This window comes from Apis cerana, linkage group LG8, assembly GCF_029169275.1.
Source record: "Apis cerana isolate GH-2021 linkage group LG8, AcerK_1.0, whole genome shotgun sequence".
Lineage (NCBI taxonomy): Eukaryota > Metazoa > Arthropoda > Insecta > Hymenoptera > Apidae > Apis > Apis cerana.
This window is the reverse complement of record NC_083859.1, coordinates 9,598,762-9,618,571: the sequence shown is the minus strand read 5'-3', so window position 1 is coordinate 9,618,571 and position 19,810 is coordinate 9,598,762. Positions and strand designations below refer to the sequence as shown.

The 19,810-nt window shown below is 36.4% G+C and overlaps 1 protein-coding gene across 10 annotated transcripts in view; it reads right to left on the bottom strand.

The window, feature by feature from the left end:
• The window catches only part of LOC108002604 (polypyrimidine tract-binding protein 2), a 429,375-nt gene that overhangs the window by 356,574 nt on the left and 52,991 nt on the right, over positions 1-19,810 (bottom strand). The window lies entirely within an intron of this gene.

The window sequence follows — 19,810 nt, the reverse complement described above, 5'->3', positions numbered from 1 at the left end:
CGTCTCGAACCTTTCGTTTTACTTTCCTTTCTTTTCTTCTATTTCGTTGGCATCCCTTTTCTCGCTCTCAGAAATTTATCTTTCCTCCATTTGCCTATCTCGTGTAGCTTTGCGGTGGATTTCGATTTTTCGAACGAGATTACGCTGAAATTTGAATATTTTTCGACAGGGGAAACGCTTTTTCGATCTTTGCTTTTGTAGGAAAACGGGAAAGGAATGAAAAAAAAAGTTACGAAACAATCAAACGAGGCTTCTTCTCTCGAAAGACAAGGAATTGTTTATCTTGTAAATAAAAAAATAGATCACGGCGTGGAATTTTAATTAGGGAGAGAGGGGGAGAGAGAATGGCCGCGGAATTATGGCTTTTGTGCAGCAAGATTTTAAACGATTCGTACCGCGGAATATTTTCTGCTGCGAGACTAACTTGGGCCATTTCCTGCCTCCGGTTGTTAAACGAAAGTTGTTCCAACAACTGTTGATTTATACGGGAATTCGGAACACTTTGTATTCGGTAAGTTTAGTCAGATGCAGATTTTACAGTTTCTTCCACGTGATTTTATACAATTTCCAAGAGTTGCGTGAAAAATTCCCCCCCTCGACCTGTTGGAATAATAATAATAACAATTTCGAAGAGTCTTAAATTGATTTTTTTTACTTCTACTCAAACACCATTTCGATAAATCACGAATCTCTAGAATCTTAAAGATAATAGCATTCGATTCTCTTCTTCGCTCTAAATTCTCAAGTTTGAAGTTTTTTTGCTCGCACATCAGTAAATTCGAGTGAAATGTTTGTCGGGTGATTCTCAAACTTTTTCTAAACGTTTTTAAAATTCCGCCATAAAATATTCCGCTATAAAAAAAAAGAAACTAATCCACGATTCGATTAAACGAGAGGAAGAAGAAGAAGAAGAGAAAGAGAATAACGACGAAACAAAAACAAAAGAGAAGCATCGATGACAAAAACCTGAACTCCCTTCCCCTGTGAAAAGAAAAATCAACAAACGGGTGGAAAAAACCTCTCCAACTATTTCACGTATCCATTTCCTTTGTTGAGCGATACTCATTCCATGAATGAGTGGTAAAAAAAATTGCTCGACAATTCGAACGTATCCGGAGGGGGGAGGGAGCGATTGTCCACGGAAATGGACGACGAAGCTCGGCTGGAAATCGACACGTTGTAGCCCGCGATTCGCGCCCCACTAAATTTTCGAAAGGGTACTTGGCCGGTGTTTGTCCTCGTACACTTGGGCAGAGGGGGCTCGAAATCGCTTCGAAAACGATTATTCGACTGCTGGGTAAACAGCCGTTCGTCACACACTCCCCCGGAACTTATTTGTCTATGCAAATGGTCAATCAACGGTGGCGCCACCTCTGCGGCCCTCCCGCCTTGTTTCGCTCCGAGTATCCGCCATTACCTGTTTTTCCTCGCGCCTTCGCCGACCGATCGTCCCTTTGTCCCTCACCTGGCCCCTTGAAAAAATAACACCACCCCTCCCGATTGTACGTCCGCTCCTGCTCAGACCAATCCTGCCGACGTACGGCGAGAAAAACAGAGATTATTGATCTCCGCGTTAAAATTTTCTCTCTTTTCCAAAATGTCTATTCTTTATTTCTCCTATTGAATAAATAAATTTTAGAAGAAGAAAAGTCGGTAATTTTGCTTAACCAATCTCCAGCGTCTTTTTTCCAAGATCATCGCTTGTATTATTCTGCCGGGAATAACTTGGGAAAATCATCGTCGTCCTATCCGCGTTTTATCCAAAGAATCGTAATGCAGCCGCGCAATCGTTATCACCAGGGGCCACGGCGTTCCACCGGTGAGTAACGAACGAAATTGCCGCGGCTTTCCAAGTTTCCAGTTCGCGGAATCCGGATGCTGTTCGTGTCTCGCGATAATGAGGTATTCGCGGATTCGACGAGCATCGCCGCAACACCGACAGGTACGCGTGTAATTAGTAAAACTCCGGGAAAATCGAGCCGCGTCTTCGATGAGGTCTTCTTGCCTCTTTTATGGAAACTCCACGTTGATGAACACGATATAATTAGTGCGTTGGTTGGAAGTCGATGAATGGGTTTCTTCTACCTTCTTGTCTTGCGTGTTATTAATATATTTCTTTGTTAATTTTATTATTTCTCACAATTAATCCGCTCTGATATTTTCCTTTTTTTTTCTTCTACGAATATATATGATACTTTTATATCTTTTATTTCGTTATTTCTTTGTTAATTTCATTACTTCTTACTGTTAATTCATTTTGATATATTTTTTTTTTATACAAATATATATGATACTACATATCTTTTATTTCATTGTATTATCTCTTTGTTAATTTCATTACTTCTTACCATTAATTTATTCTAATATATTTTTTTTCTACAAGTATATATTTTATATCTTTTATTTCACGATATTATCTCATTAACTAATATATTCTTTCCTTCTACAAATATATATCTTATATCTTTTATTTCACCATATTATCTCATTAACTAATATATTGTTTCTTTCTATAAATATATATTTTATATCTTTTATTTCATTATTTCTTTATTAATTTCATTACTTCTTACTATTAATCCATTTTAATATATTTTTTTTCTACAAGTATATATTTTATATCTTTTATTTCACGATATTATCTCATTAACTAATATATTTTTTTTCTACAAATATATATTTTATATCTTTTATTTCACAATATTATTTTTTTGTTAATTTCATTATTTCTTGTTATTAATTCGTTTTGATATATTTTTTTTCTACAAATATATATTTTATATCTTTTATTTCACGGTATTATCTCTTTGTTAATTTCTTACTTTTTGTAATTAATTCTAATATATTTTTTTTCTACGAATATATAAGTATCACATAAATATCAAAAATTTATCTTTCCTTCAAATATGTTTTATTTCACGGTATTATCTCTTTGTTAATTTTATTACTTCTTAAAATTAATCCGTTTTGATATATATATTTCTCTTTAAAGTCTTAAAAATTTATCTTTTCTTCAAATATTACATCTTTTATTTCACGGTGTACGAAGAAAGATTTACGAGGTAGAGGCATTAATTATGTTTTAAATTATTTAAAAAGAAACTTTCGAAGATTCTTTCTTCTACGTTTTTCCACTTTTCGTCGCGTGCGTAAAGTAATTACGTGCGTATCGTTTAAAAAACGGAAGCAGCGCCATTAATTACTTTCTCGCCGTTGGATGGCGCTCAGTGGAATGCGAACAATGGCGACGAGATCGCTCCAAGACGAATAATAACTTGCTCTCCCTTGCTCCTCGAAAACTGTAGTATAACTGCGTATACGAGCCCTTTGTCGCCCTTTGGGCACGTTTAATTACTCGTGATTTCGAAATTGGCTCCGAATGGTTTTCAGAACGCGTCCAGAATGATGGATCGTTTCTTTGGAATCAAGCTCAAAGCCGTGACAAACGAAGTTTCTTCAAGTTTCTTTCCGGATCATTCTTTCGACATTAGCGATCAAAGAAGAGCATTTCCATTAGAGGCACAAATAACTCGATTTGATCGGTAAAAATATAGAATTGGTGCAATTTTTTGAAGAATCTTTGATACAAACTATCATTATCATAACTTTCTAAAGCAATTTAACATAAATTAGAAATATTTCAAAGTTTTCTAAATTAATTAATTAGATTCTTTTTTTAATTCGAATACAAGAGAAGCCTAAGAAGAGTTAAAATTTCAAGTATTGAAAAAAAGAAATCCCTTTCGTATTCAAATTTCCTCCCGTGAAAAAGATCTCGTCGTTAGAACGATACGTAGAAATTAGACGAATATTATTCGAAATATCTGGTACACGTGTAACGACGAGGAAGGACGAATTCGAGACACGTCCACCGGTTCTCGATGATATTGTCGGTCGACTTGCCGCTGTAATGACTGGGACCCCCGTGGTTCCGCAAAAGTGGAATGGAAATCGGGCCAGCATCGATTACGATACGGCCGTGTCGCATGACAGGGCAGAGCGGAATCGGGCGGCACAATGCGCTAATGCGACACATTGTTCGAGGCTGGAAAAATTGCCGCTCGTTACGGGGGAGGGGGAGGGTAACAATGGCGGGACGATCGTCCACGCGTTGGAAAATTATAGCCGCGGCCGTCGCGTTGCGCCACGTTTCCGCCTCTCCGGAAGAATCGGCTCAACTAGGGAAAGAAACGAGAGGAATCGAGGGAATTTCTGATACACTGATACCTTTGCAAAGAGAAAAATATAACGCAATAATTGGAATGTTTTGAACCTTGGTTTGTCCGAAATTTTCTGAACAATTTCGAATCTCTTAAGATCATTTGAATTGTTTAAGTTAAGATGGAATTATTTCCTTAAACTTTCAGCTTCTTAAATTTCCAATATTCCATATTACGATAATTTTAATAATTCTTCTAATCGTATATGCCAAGCTTGAAAGAGTCTCTAAGTGAATTCGTTCGAATTTCTCAAGAGCACTGTTGGAGTTGGAGAGATTTCCACGTCCCAAAAATTTCCTCCTCCTCCTCTTCTTCGCACTTTCAATTCTGCCAAATCTGACGGTATTCTCGAAACCTCTCGAAATTCTAAAGTCTTAAGGGAAAAGTTGAAACGTCGAAGTGCCAATCGAAATTCTCAAGTTCCAAGCCCTTTCCTCGAACGCTCTCAAATTCTTCAATTCCCGAATCTCCAAGTTCCCCTAACTCTTGGACCGCTCTTTAAATATCTCTCTCGAGCCGCCATCTCGCGAGAAGAAACCGAACAATTCGACGCGCGTTCGAATTTCGATTAACAGGATCGATTCCCAGGGCCGTGGTCTTAAATATTAGGCAAGGGGGTTGCCCCGTAATCCGTTGCATCCCCGAACGAGGCAGCGCTATGAGAAAATGAATATTTGAAAACGCGAAGGGATGAAGGAGGATGTTATGTCCCTGTGTAGCCACGATTCCCCACGAGGCCGCCCAATGAGAAATTTTCCTCTCTCCGATCTTTGTGCGGTTCCGCGCGCACACGTTTCGTATCATCATTTTAGGATTATTGCGATCACCTTTCTGCCCTCCGTTTCCTTCTCCCCGAACCGAATCTTCTCCTTCGATTGTATTTATTTATCGGGGATCTAAGCAGTGGATATTATTCGCTTGCATTATCGATGGAACGATATTACTCTTCCGGGTATCCGGTTCGATTTGGTACGAGTTTCTTGATCATGTGGATCGATATCAATTTTGGATAACGTTTGGGTCCGCGTTTAAGATCGATTTATGTTAACGTGAGGGAGATTTGGTGTTAAGATAAGTTTTAGATTTCTTAAAATATATTGTATCTTCGGGGGATCGATTCTAGAGGAAATGAAAGTAGAAATGTAGAAATATAAAGGAAGTGTACGGATTGAGGGTTATTATGAGCAATTGAAGTAACAATTATGCAAATAACGACATCTAGCCTTTAAAATTGACTTCAAATTTCTTGAATATCTATTAATTAATTATTAATTAATTAATTAGTGTTAAGATGATTTTAGATTCTTAAAATAAGGTACATAAATATAGGATGGGATATCTTTGAAGGATAATAAATGCAGAAATAAATAGAAAATATAGAGATTGAGGATTAATTAAATAATTATTAATTGGTATATTTGAAGGATCGATTATAGAAGACAAAAGTAAATGCAGAAATATAAAGGAACAAAGGATTATTATGAGCAATTGAAGTAACAATACTTTAGATTAATTAGTAATTAATTAATTAGTGTTAAAGATGATTTTAGATTCTTAAAATAAGGTATATAGATATACAGGATGAGAAGGATCTTTGAAGGATCGATTCTAGATAATGAAAGTAAATACAGAAATATAAAGAAGGTATACAAAAAATTATTATGAACAATTCAAGTAACAATTATATATATAAATAACGACATCTAGCTTTTAAAATCTAAACTTCAAAATATATATCTAGAATATGTATTAATGTTTCAGATTAATATAATTAATTAATTAGTGTTAAAGATGATTTTAGATTCTTAAAATATTGAGTGTATAAATATATAGTATGAGATATCTTTGAAAGATCGATTTTAGATGATAAAAGTAAATACAGAAATATAAAGAAGGTATACAAAAAATTATTATGAACAATTCAAGTAACAATTATATATATAAATAACGACATCTAGCTTTTAAAATCTAAACTTCAAAATATACATCTGGAATATACATTAACGTTTCAGATTAATTAGTATTAAAGATGATTTTAGATTCTTAAAATAACGTATACAGATACATAGAATGGGATATCTTTGAAGGATCGATTCCAGAGGACAAAAGTAGATGCAGAAATATAAAGAAAGTATATATATCTTCGAAATATATGTCTCGAATATGCATTAACACTTTAATACAAAATGTATAACATATTCATTTAATTGAATAGAGAAATTTAAAAAATAACGACGTATAATTTTATAACGAGTGAATCTCGAGCAATTGTGAGTATAATGGGGATGGGTTTCGAGGTTTTTCAGCAAGGTTGATCGAGTTCGAAAATGATAGGTGACTCGAGTTCTCGTAATCGGTGTAATGACGATTTGTCACTGTCACGGACAATAATATAGACGGACGCAGGAGCGTAACTCAAAATGGTAGCCCGGGGCTTTCATCATGGGAATCTCGAAAGGTTGGGCGCATCAGCGACTCTCAAACGAATCGAAACGAATTATTATTCGAGACTTGCCAAATTTGATTCGAAGAAGAAAATTAAAAAATCGAATGTTTTCGAGACCGTTATTATTATTATTATTATTATTATTATTACACGTTACAACGATCGTCGCTTTCCCTTCTTTAATTATTTCTATATACATCTTCGAATTTCAAATGCCCTGTTCAAAATTTAAACCTTTTTTCGATAAATTCGATTCGAGATAATTCCGTTGCACGCAGCCACGTAATTTGACGTTCAATGTAATTTGAGGATGTACTTTGAATTAGAATGGTAATTTGCTATTATTGTCGGCGTCGAGGAATATAGGATATACATATATATATATATATACACATATATATAATGAAAGAGAGAGAGAGAGAAAGAGGGGTAATAATACTATTGAAATATTATTATCACTAATATAGGGTTCTGTTAGCATTAATAAGGTCCTAATATTGTTACAACGTAGCGTTATCATTAGTTCTATTATCCTAATCATTAATATTTACACATCGCATCATTTACCATTAACATCATTACCCTTTAAAATTCCTCCCTTCCCTATTCTTCCTACTAATCTCAACCTCCAATTTGAACCTTCAACCCTCTTTCAACCTTTCTAACCAATTTACAAAAACTCCATCTTCCTTGTCTCTAATAAAAGATTTTTCTCCGCTCGAAAAGTTAATCGCGATACGTGAAAAAAAAAAAAGAAAAAAGAACGATTCGTTTCGCTCGCTCGTCGTTTCGTTTTGATCTTTCGAAGTAATAATAAAAGGGGAAGGAAAGAGGAAAGAAAAGAGAGGGAGGAAGAAAAATACGCCTTCCTATAAGGGCGAGTCCCTACAGGGACTCGATTCTTTTTAGAAAAATTTCCGCTTCCGGTTAACGACTGGAGGACGACTGAGAATCTCTGGTGTGCGTAATACGGAATCTGTCTCGGCCTGGTGTACAGCCACACTGCGGGGCACGTCAAGCCGGTGACACGAGATCCTGCTCGCGATTCAGAAGCGAAGAAAACGATGGAGAAGCGGATGATAAGGGAAAACGCTTGTATACAACGTTTTCTTGCCTGAAGGGGGAGGGGGGGGGGATGGATTGTAAGCGTTACACAGAATGGTTGATAAGTACCGGTATACGCGACTGATAAAGGGAGGATGATTTGTGGATGATGCGGAGAATATTTTTCATGAATATGAGATGAATTTTCGTTTTGTTCTTGGCGCTCTGTCCAAAAAAGGGATGAAAATTAAAAGTTTGAAAATGACGTATTTTATTGGCAACGAGTGGGTAATTGTTTATAAAAAGAAAAAAGGGATGTAATTATTCAAAATAATATGTGTGTTTTGTAAATAATCGTATTCTGATTGGTTGTTGGTGTCCATACCCGAAATATTGTTGAAATATATATTTTCAACGTGTTCCTTTATTTCCCTTTTTGTTCAAAATTAGTCGAAATTATAGTCGTGGAAATATGTATATATATATTTTTTTAGCTATTTCCACAGTTTGAAAAGGAAATATTATTTTTTTTAATATTAATTATCATACATAACGCGATAATGTTAAATGAAATTGAGAAGGAAAATTACGAGCTCTTATTCTTGTTGTCGACAATTTTTAAAACAAATGCTATTCAAAAATAAGTGCTCGCTTTAATATGTAAATATTGCCGTTTAAACATGGATCTCCATTAAACGCTCGTAAATATCGATAACCTTTTCAAAACGTTAAATTGAAATAAACATTAAAATTGATAAAAACGCGATGATGTACGCGATGGGAAACGTTTTATTCCTAAAAAATACGTACCTGTAAAAAGACACATTTAAAAATAATATCAAAAAATTTGAGTAATGTTGAGATAAAAGTAGCAATAAAAAAAAAAATACCGATATTACTTTTTACTTTTAAAACGTTGATTTTCAATCTAACGTTCTTGAAAAAACCTTCTTTTGAAAAATAAAAAATTAAATTAAAAAACGCACGCACACGAATTTCTCTTTCTCCTTCTTACTTCCTCATCTCGCGAACATTAAGAATTTTTATCAACTGATAAAAAAAATCGATCAATAAATAATATTTTTGTCAATTAAAAAAATTCTGTTCTCTTAAAAAAACGCGATACGTGCTATTCAATTTTTCTTTTCTGGTTGTTTTTAAAAAAAACACTGGATTCCCCACAGACAAGAAAGAAAGAAAGAAAGAAAGAAAGAAAGCATGAAAGAAAAGTAACTAACCGTTATTGTCACAGTCAATTTTACCTACAATTACATTTAAACTTGCGGACAGCTCGGCCTGGGCTCTCCATTTTCGACGTTTCGAAGGCAGCGCAGTACGCGCGAGCTCTGTTCGTGCGGAAAATTATTCAGGGCCAGATGCCATACTTCCCCTCTTAGGCGACAAATTCAAATTCTGCGGATTTAATTCCGGCCAAAGATACGATAAAAAATACGAAAAATACGATATTAAAACTGGAAATCTGGAAATTCGAGAAAAAGATCACCGAGTTGAATTAAATTCGCTCGACTCGAAGTAAAAATTCCAACAATATTTTTCTGAAATCTAAGAAATATACACGATCGAGCCACGATTTCCGCGTCAATCTCAACAACCGAAAGATCGGACAGAAAAAAATGAGATATAAAGGCGAGGTTAATGATAAATTCGTTCGTTGCGCCGACTTCTTGCCTCGTGACTCGAATTCGTTCTCGAAGGATATTCTTCGGTTGTCTTCCTCGACAGACAGAAGGCCAGGAACGAATTGTTGCCTACATGTATATATAATGGATAAAGGGAGAGGTTAAGTAATGTATCGCGTTTCCCCGCTTGGGGAGAAAAATGATGTAGACGAGTTGATTTCCGTCCCTGTAACGCTTCTCGAGAAACGTGACGATGAGTAATTGTAATAACGGTGAGTTGGAAACGTGACTCGGTCGATAAGGCAGAGAGGCGACAGTAAAAATAATCATCGAGGCCGAATATACACTTTGTGAAACGACGACAACTGTCTTAATTAACGAAATACAACTTTCGAAACAACTTGAACTTAATTCGGATCTCCCCTCCTCCCTCTCTCCCTACAACGAGCCAACAACCTCGTGCAAATCCACCGAGCCAAAAGCCGAGGCCCCTCGACTTTCCAAACTTCGCCTCTCCTGAAACTGAACTAGGCTCCCCCTATCGTAAGCGGCGCAACGGCGCCATCTGGACTCGGCAAGAAGCGGACTCGATCAGACTCGCTCCGCTGCCCTTCCCTCTCCACTGCCTCCCCTCCAACCAGAGATTACCATCTCTCGGCTGCTTGTTAAGCGCGGGACAAAGCGCGGGAAAGTTGGCCGCGGAAAGGCAGTGCAAAACACTCGGCGGCCAGATTTATCGCGGCGAAACTGTTGACGCGCTGCGAAAGCGGGGAGCTTTCCTTGTTCTCCTCGCGCGATAACTACGACATCGACGACGACCAGAACCGATGGAATAACGAGGGGAACAGCTGCGGGCCGATGGAAACGGTAAGGACGGAAGTTCCTTCGTTATTTCGACAATTAGCGGAGGCCGTGTTTCTTCTTGTAGAAGGGTGGGAGGGGATGATGGAAGGGTTGAAGGATTTCCCTCGTTCTTGCCGCGATAGTAGGATAGTCTAATAGGTTCTTTGGCAGGTTGTGGTAAACCTGGAGTACGGGTTTGCCGAGTGGATTTCGAACGATGGAGGAGGATTCTTTTTTTTTTTTTGATCGAAATTTTGCCGCTGCTAAGACGATTAAACTCGTGAAAATGGCTTGAGTTTCAGAAAAGGTTTTCTGGTTAAGGATTGTTTTATCTTCGATCGATCCGTTGTCGAGTTGAATGTTAAGAGTTAATTAGGTTAGGTTAGGTTTACTTTTTCGAGATTCGAAACCAAAAATGACTTAGATCAATTTTTTTTTTTTCTATTCAATCTTCATCTTTCTCGATTTTTCAATTACACTTTTAACTCTCGTCTCGTCACCGTCATCGTCGAAAAGCCACAATTTTGCTTGGGCGCAAAATTTGAAGGAAATTCAACGGCTTGTTAAACGCCTCTCAAACTTTTTATTCCTGATAACGCTTCACAGAGGGCGCCACCGCTCCGCTTTGAGAGTGGCCGAGAAGAAAAGCCATGATGACCGGAAACAGAGGATGGATGAGGATCGAAGGGAAGGGGAGGGGGCAGGGTTGCAGCGGGGTTGCGGTTCTCTGCAGCTTTCTTGGCCGCTCTAAGCTGCGGTCGGGAACCTGTCGATTTCACGCGACAAAAAGGCTGGGCCCCGATTTCGACTTGGCCGAGACTTTGTCCCCCGACCACAGCGACCGTCGTTGCTCGACAAACTTCCGCCTGCTTGGAGACAAGTTTCACAGCGAAACAACAACAATTTCTGGAAACGGAGGATGAGATCGTTTAATACGAATTTTTATTTCTTTTTTTTTTTTTTTTTAGCCATTTTAAATATCGTATTAGATCGATACGAGGCACGATAAATAAAATAACTTAATATTAAATTTAATCCTTCGCATGTTTGAAGCGAAAAGAAAAATCCATCGTTTCAATGAAAACTCGTTATTTCTCAAAAATTGGAAAATTCAAAATATTCCCTTCGAGTAAAAACAAAACTAGACCGATTCTTTCTCGTTTCCATTCCATCGAATATGCGATACGAATACTTGAACGCGGCACACGATAGAGTAATAATAATAATAATAAAAAAAAGAAGAAGAAGGAAAGAAAGAAAGGAAAAAAAGAAGAAGCAGATGACTTCAAAGAACGACGTACCGATGTGCTTCAAAGGGCGCGAAAATTCACGCGCGCCGATTCGTCCTCGAACACACTTTCTTGCTTTCGCTCGCGCTCTTTTGAAGTTGAAACAGAATCAAAGTCGAGCCTTTAAAACACTTTGACCCTCTTTCCGTAGATCGGAGGCGAGAGACAAAGCAAAAGTATCCCTCGTTCTTCAAATGTATATAGCAAGTGAGATCGATCGATCCGTTGTTTTGGAGGGAAGAGGAGGATGGACGATTTTAGAATATTCGTTTCGGAACATTTTTTCCGTACAATCTTTTTATTTTTAGAAAGTCATCGCAGTTCTAAACATCTTCTCCACGACGTCAACAAATTAAATCGATATTCGTTTATATTTTTCGTTTACAGAAGTTGGATTTTTATTACCTCGACCGTTTTATTTTCGAATCTCTTCTCTTTCCAAGTATACATCAATCATCCAGTCGAATCATTTCCAATAAAGAGCTACCATAGACTCGAAAAGCTGCGTCCATATCGTCGCACAACAAGGAAGACTAGATGGATACGTGTTAATTAGACATCGAATATGGGGCGAGCAGAGCGAAGACTATCAATGTTTCCTCTGGCCAAAGTGTATACTGGATTCTGCATATACTTTGTTAAAGAGAGAACACGCTCGTATCGAGAGAATAGATTGGATGGTACTTTTTAAAATTTTTTTAATTATTTAAAATAGAGAGTAAACACGTGTCACATCAGATTACATTCAACTTCGTTAAGTTCCTCAGCTTAAATTATTCAAATTTTCTAAACTAAAGAAGGACACATAATATCGGAATGTATATCTTGAAAGATGATTCTCTTCTAATCGATAATACACGTGGATCACGTTGAAACATTATATAAAAGGATTTGAGAGAGGAGGATAATATCGGTCCACTCGTGTTTTTTGATCGGGAAATTTGTAAATCCGATCGATTAAGGAGGCTGGAAACTGATAACAAGAGTAAACAATTACTCGTTAATGATTACATTCATTGGACGAGTGTTGGCCGATTCCGGGAATGGGATAACGCGAGAGGTTTGTATCCTCGTTTCGGAATAACGAGGAATATCGATGTTGTCGATTTCATCGCGATTGAATCGTAATTATTTCTATTATATAACGTTATGGATAATTTTGACGTTTCAAATTTTGATATTCTTCCATGTTATTATTAGTGATTATTATACGTTTCTCTAAATACAGAAACATTCAATGCATCGATGATATAATTATTATTAATGATCATTATAGATATCTGTATAAATTCGATATGTGCATATATATATATTTGTAATATATTTGTAACATAATAGGGGTGGGATTGAATATAACGATAATTATTAATGCCGAGTATCGTCGAATGTTTACGTAAATTTTCTAAAAGTCTTCGTAGCAACGTGTGTATAACAATATTGGATGAGATCGGAAAGAAAATTTTATAGAAAAACAGGCGATAAGTATAAAATATAGTTGAAATGAAATGAAACAGGCCTATCATATTTCAACTACAATTATCTTAACTTGCATCAACAATATCTCGACTCGTATTAAAAGCTCCATCATTTATAGTTCATTCGCAGTTCAGCCACCGATGGATAAAATTTAATACTTGAAATTACAAGTAAAGTTACTTTCATAAGTTACTTCGATAATTTATCGTTCAATACATAATAATAATTGCGAATAATTTGTAATGGCAAACGAACGAATATTATTCATTCAAGAATTTTAATAAATTAAGTTTATTTTTATTACTAGTTACTTTTTCAATGGATTAATGAAAAATTATTTAATAAGTTATAATTTAGTAATTTTTTATATAATTTAGTAATTAGTAATTTAGTAATTTAATAAATTAAGTTTATTTTTATTACTAGTTACTTTTTCAATGGATTAATAAACCCAAATTTGTTCAAAGGGAAAACTTGAATATATACTATAATTCTTCCTAAAAAAAAAATTTCAACAATAATTTATCGTTCGAAACATAATAACTGAAAATAATTTTTAAGGCCGAAATTATACGAATCGACTATAATAACTAAGAATATTATTTATTTTTACTACTAGTTCCTTTTTTAATGGATTAACGGATCCAAATTTGTTCAAAGGAAAAACTTGAATATATACTATAATTCTTCCTAAGGAAAAAATTTCAACAATAATTTATCGTTCGAAACATAACAATTGAAAATAATTTTTAATGGCCGAAATTATATGAGTCGACTATAATTACGAATATTATTTATTTTTACTTTTTCAATGGATTAACGGACCCAAATTTGTTCAAAGGAAAAACTTGAATATGTATTATAATTCTTCCTAAGGAAAAAATTTCAACAATAATTTATCGTTCGAAACATAATAACTGAAAATAATTTTTAATGGAAGATTATACGAATCGACTATAATAACTAAGAATATTATTTACTTTTACTTCTAGTTCCTTTTTTAATGGATTAACCATTAACCCAAACTTTGTTCACAGGTTCAAAGGAGAAACTTGAATGTATACTTGTAAAAAAAAATATAGTTCTTCCAAAAAGAAGGAAAAATTCCAACAAATCTCATCTCACTTGGAAACTCTATCTTATAAAACGGATAGATCGTTAACAACGTGGGTCACGGAACACCACCGGCAGAGGAAAAAGCGGCAACAGCGAAATCAAGGGGACAGAAACTCGCGCGCCATATTTCAAGAGAGGGAAGGGAGAGGAGGAGAGAGGAGGAGTCTACAGAGAGAGGATTGAAAAACGAAAAGTTTCGGATGAGTTTCCAGCTTCTGGCCGGCCACGAAAAATAAGATGGCGGCCTGAAAGTGGTCGGGACGTAAATAATCCGTGGAAGTAGTAAAAAAGAACGCGGGTGGAAGCGGCAATCACACGGAGTGGCCGAGTTTCTTCGAGTTTCCATAATCTATCTTTCCCCTTCCGCGCCACCTCTCCTCAGTGTCAGGAAAGAAAGCGTAGGGATGACTCGTATCTGGCCGATTACGCTCAGACAAAGAACCGAAGAGGTTCGCAGGAGGGAAAAAAGGAGAAAGGTAATAAGTTCATACAACGTCTACCATCTCTTCCATTAGGATATACGCTTCTGTGAATATTACGACGGATTATCGTGTTACTGTTTTTTTCCTTCGCAGAAGGGACACGTAATGACCGAAATGGTATTCGCACAAATAAGTGAAACTCTGGTTTCGAATATATTTCCGCCCCACTGGACACATTTCATCGATCGATTGAAAATTCGAGTTCGGACAATCAATATCTGATGAAAGTTGCGCAAGAAACGATGAATCCATCGTATTTTTTTCCCCTTTCTATTTAGAGACTTTAGCGAAAGACTTGCAGAACTGCGAACTCTTGGCACCTTTGAAAAATAAAACCTAACCTCGATTCCCCCGCGTTTGCAAACCGCTGGAGGGTACGCAGGGGCGAAATATCGCCGGACATTGTAACGACGCTCATTGTTGCGCCGCTAATAATAATCAACCGGGCCCGTTTGAAGTGGCTGCATTGTTAATGAGTCGCGTAATTAGCACCGGGCAACCGGATCCCCGCGAGTTTCCAACCCGTTGTTCGAAATTCGAGCCGGCGGCCTCGCGTTAAATCCGCGCCCGCCGCCGCCCTTCGTCGTCGCGCAGTTTCAATGCTTAATGGCGGCCAGATGTCCCCCCTCCCCCATCAGCCGGAAATCCGTCGTATACTTGGCGATGCATCGATGGAAGACGCGATTAAACGAATCGAGGTGGAAATCGGGGCTCGGAGATCAGGGTTTCCGGATAGATAGAAATTTAAATTTTTGTGTTTTGAGTTTGGTGGAGCATGATGGATCGTTGTTTGGATACGTTTGGATCTTCGAGATTATTACGATTGATAAATGATGGAAATATTGTTCATCGTTGACGGGTTTGGATTGGTTTGAGATTGGCCTTGGCACGAGATAAATGATTCATAATTAAAGTTAATAAAATTAAGTAATAAATAATTCAAAGTTTGAATTTGGATATGTTTGAATCTTTGAGATTGCTATTGGAGATCAGGATTGGAATCACTATGATTGATAGATGTTGGAAATATTGTTTATCGTTGACGAGTTTGGATTGGTTTGAGATTGGCTTTGGCACGAGATAAATGGTAAAATAATTCAAAGTTTGAATTTGGATACGTTTGGATCTTTGAGATTGGAAAAAAAAATATTGTTTATAGAATCGGGTTTGGATTGGTTTTATATTAACTTGGCTCCAGATAAATAATTCGTAATTAGAATTAATAAAATTAGATTGGACTTAATGATTTAATGGTAAAATAATTCAAAGTTTGAATTTGGATACGTTTGGATCTTTGAGATTGGAAAAAAAAATATTGTTTATAGAATCGGGTTTGGATTGGTTTCAGATTGGCCTTGGCTCCAGATAAATAATTCGTAATTAGAGTTAATAAAATTAGATTGGACTAGCTTAATGGTTCAATAGTGAAAATAATTTAAAATTGGATACGTTTGAATCTTTGAGATTGGAAAATAAAAATATTGTTTATAGAATCGGGTTTAAAATTGGCTTTGGTACGAAATAAATGATTCGTAACTATATTTAATAAAATTAGATTGGCTGAATGATGATTGGATGAAATTGATTCAAAGTTTGAGTTTGGATACGTTTAGATGTTTGAGACTGGAATCGCTACGATTGATATATCGACGGATTAACTATAATTTGAAGTGTAATTAGAGTTAATAAAATTAGCTTGGATTATGATAATTCGATGGAATTGATTCAATCTTTGAGATTGACATTGCGATTGACAGATATGCACTGAAAATGTTGTTAAGACTTCGGCTACGTTTGGACTGGTTTGAGATTGCTATTGGCGCGGGATAAGTGATTCCTGATCAGAGTTAATAAAATTAGGTTGGATCTGATTGGTTGAATGATGGCTCGATGAAATTGATACAAAGTTTGACCGTGTTTAGGTTGGTTTGAACATGTTTGTCAAAGATCGATATCGACATCTAACCTGAGTAACACAATTGCGGAACGAGTTTGTTCCGCCGGCTCCGATTTTGCATAAATTTGCAAATTCCTTGTCGAAACGACGCATTTCTCAAAGTTATAGAATCTCGTAGGCGAGATCCGTCCTAGACTAAGTCGGCTCGAAATCAGCCTCGGATGTTCGCAATCAACCTGTCAGCGGGCGTCGTCTCCAAAGCAAATCCGATATTGTACATACGGCAGCCGGTATGGACAATCAACGCGGTGACGTTGGACGTCGAGCTAAGTCACAAAGGGAATCGTGAAGTGCGTCAGTATTGCGGCCAGATTGCCCCACGGATCGCAATATGATTCGCTCTGGTAACGTTGCATCCGAGGCTTAGATTGCCCATCCCATCATGTATCTCTCCATCTCTCTATCTCCTTCCATTTCTCCCCCTCCCTCTTTCGCTCCTCCTCCTCCTCCTCCTCTTTCCCCTCCTTCTCCTCCAGCTCGCACGGATTCCCTATGTTTCATTGATGATAATTTCGCTCGATGCTTCGCTAGCCGATGCTCTGTGTACGAATTTTCAGGTCTTTCATACCGTATCGTTGAACGAGAGTCATCCTCGCCGAGTGATACGAATTGAAGATTTTTCACGAGAGAACACATTCGAACGACATTGGAAGAAGAAGAAGAAGAAATGTGTGACAAAAGAAAAGGGGAAAAAAATATCCAACTCGTAATTCGTTGGATAGAAATTGGATCGAAATCAATCCATAAATTTCGCTTAACGGGAGTTATATAAAAGCGCGGGGGAGAGAACAATATCGCATTATGCGGCAAAAACTCTTTTGTAAAACGAGGAGAGTTTGGTGGTGATGGTGGTGGTGTAAGCCGTCGATATCGTTAATCGAAGACGGAAATTCCTGACAAAGGATGAATAACCTGAATAACCAGGGAATACAAAAGGTGGATAAGTAAATAGCTGCGGGTTTACGTAACTCCCAAGGCCCGTTCAATTTTTCCTTCCTTCCGTCGTTAAGCAGCACGAGCTCGTCCGACCCGTTGTTAACGTTCTCGATTTGACGTTATCGATTAGCCTGGGTGAAAACTGATATTCCCTTCTTCTTCTATCTTTCACGATGAACGAGTAATCGTTAAGGGCGAGGGATCTAAGTGAAAGAGAAACAATAATCGTGGATTCGAGTGGATCTGTTGCGCATCTTGTTGAAGAGTATTAGTATCTATGCACTATATTTGCCATGATGTCTGTAGATATCACTCTTTTGGCCAATAAACGTGTCTATTTTTACAATTATATCATATAGATAGATCTTATCAATTAGATTTCTGACCCTTTTCAAGATATTACTTCTTCTTCGATAATCACGACTTTAAAGAAATCGTCGAAGATAATTAATTAGGATTATTGTGTAAACGATGATTGATGATCACATGATTGAGTCGTACAGCTATTGATCGTCGAAGAAATTTTTATATGTTAGAAATGATAAAAAATTATTGTCAAAATGATACATTTTTATGATCATTTTTATGATATTCCTAGAAGATACTTGCAGAAGACTATAAGAAGAAATTCAGATTTCAATATAATGTACATAAGAAATCATACAACAATCGTTGAAGAAATTTTTATAAATTGGAAATCATTAAAAATCAAAATGATACACTGTTCCTAGAAGATATTAGATATAAGAAATTTTGTCAAAGTGATACAATATTTCTAGAGGATACTAGGAGAAGACCATAAGAAGAAACTCAGATTTCAATAACGAGTATAAAAGATAATTGACGATCACATAATTGAATCATACAGCTATTGATTATGATATAAAAAATTTTTATATTGTTGCAAATCATTAAAAATTGTATTATCAAAATGATACGTTAATCATTCCTAAATGATACTTGCAAGACTATAAGAAGTAACTCATATTTCAATATAATAGGTGTAATTTGGAAATGATGATTAATGATCACATTGAATCATACAGTTATTGATCGTCGAAGAAATTTTTATAAATTGGAAATCGTTAAAAATTATCAAAATGATATATTGTTCTTAAAAGATATGTTCAGAAAACTGTAAGAAGAAACTCAGATTTCGATATAATGAGTGTAAATAAAAAATTATGAAATTATTAAAAATTGTATTATCAAAATGATACACTGCTCCTAAGAAGATACTTGCAGAAGACTTTAAAAATAAACTCAGATTTCAATATAATAAGTGTAAATTGGAAATGATGATTAATGATCACACTGAATCATACAGTTATCGATCGTCGAAGAAATTTTTATAAATTGGAAATCGTTAATTGTCATTAATTAAATTGTCAAAATGATATATTGTTCCTAAGAAGATACTTGCATAATACTAATAAGAAGGAATTCATCGAGTTTCCGCGAGAAGGTTCCAAATTTCAATATTTCCAACTGATCGACATTTTTTTTTTTCCTCAAAAGTAACTTTGCCCACAAACCGAGTCCTGTTCCCAACGAACAATTAGACTCTATCGGGCACAAGTCGAGCGATTGACGATCTAAAAACGATCTAAAAGATTCTCCGTCGAATGAAAGCTTCGGCCCGAAAATAAACCAAGCAACCAGGTTTGGTTATTGCAAACAGTCGCGTTCTAGCCGGCCCTGAAGGCTGATACGGTTTCTGGTTTCTATTGGCAACGCGATATGGAGGCGCACGTCGAATCCGCAGTATCCATAACAGCGGTGTGATCCTTTCGTGGGTGGTAAATTGAAGCCGAGATACACGAACCCGGATCGCTTTTCCAAAATTGAATTTTCCCGCGCTGCTTAAACGTTCCCGCCTTTTCTCCTCGCTCCCTCTCTTTTGTTTCCGCCCACGATCGGTTCATCGTGAATCATCGCTGGAAACGCTCGTTCGATGGTTAACGTTTAATAGAGGGAGAAGTTTGATTTTTCAAACGTCCATTCGAACGTTTACCTTGGCTTGGAGATGGAAGATAAATCAACCCTCTTCCAAATCTTGCCTGTAATATAACGCAAAACCAAACTCTTCCTGACGATATATTACACGTAGATGGGTGATCAAATTATATAGGTGATAAGTTGGAAATAAATTCGTGCAGGTATCGTGTGTCAATTTTGCTCGAGCGAAATTCGAATTAATGTATTTAACTTGAATATGAATTAATTCAAGTTACACAAAGAGCGATTGTTTAAATATTTTATACTCGAACAAGACGAAGAGGTGTATATATATTACGAAACGAGTAAGTGTTTAATCCAGCCAGATCCGTGACGTGGAAAATGCTTGAGGTTGAAAGAGTT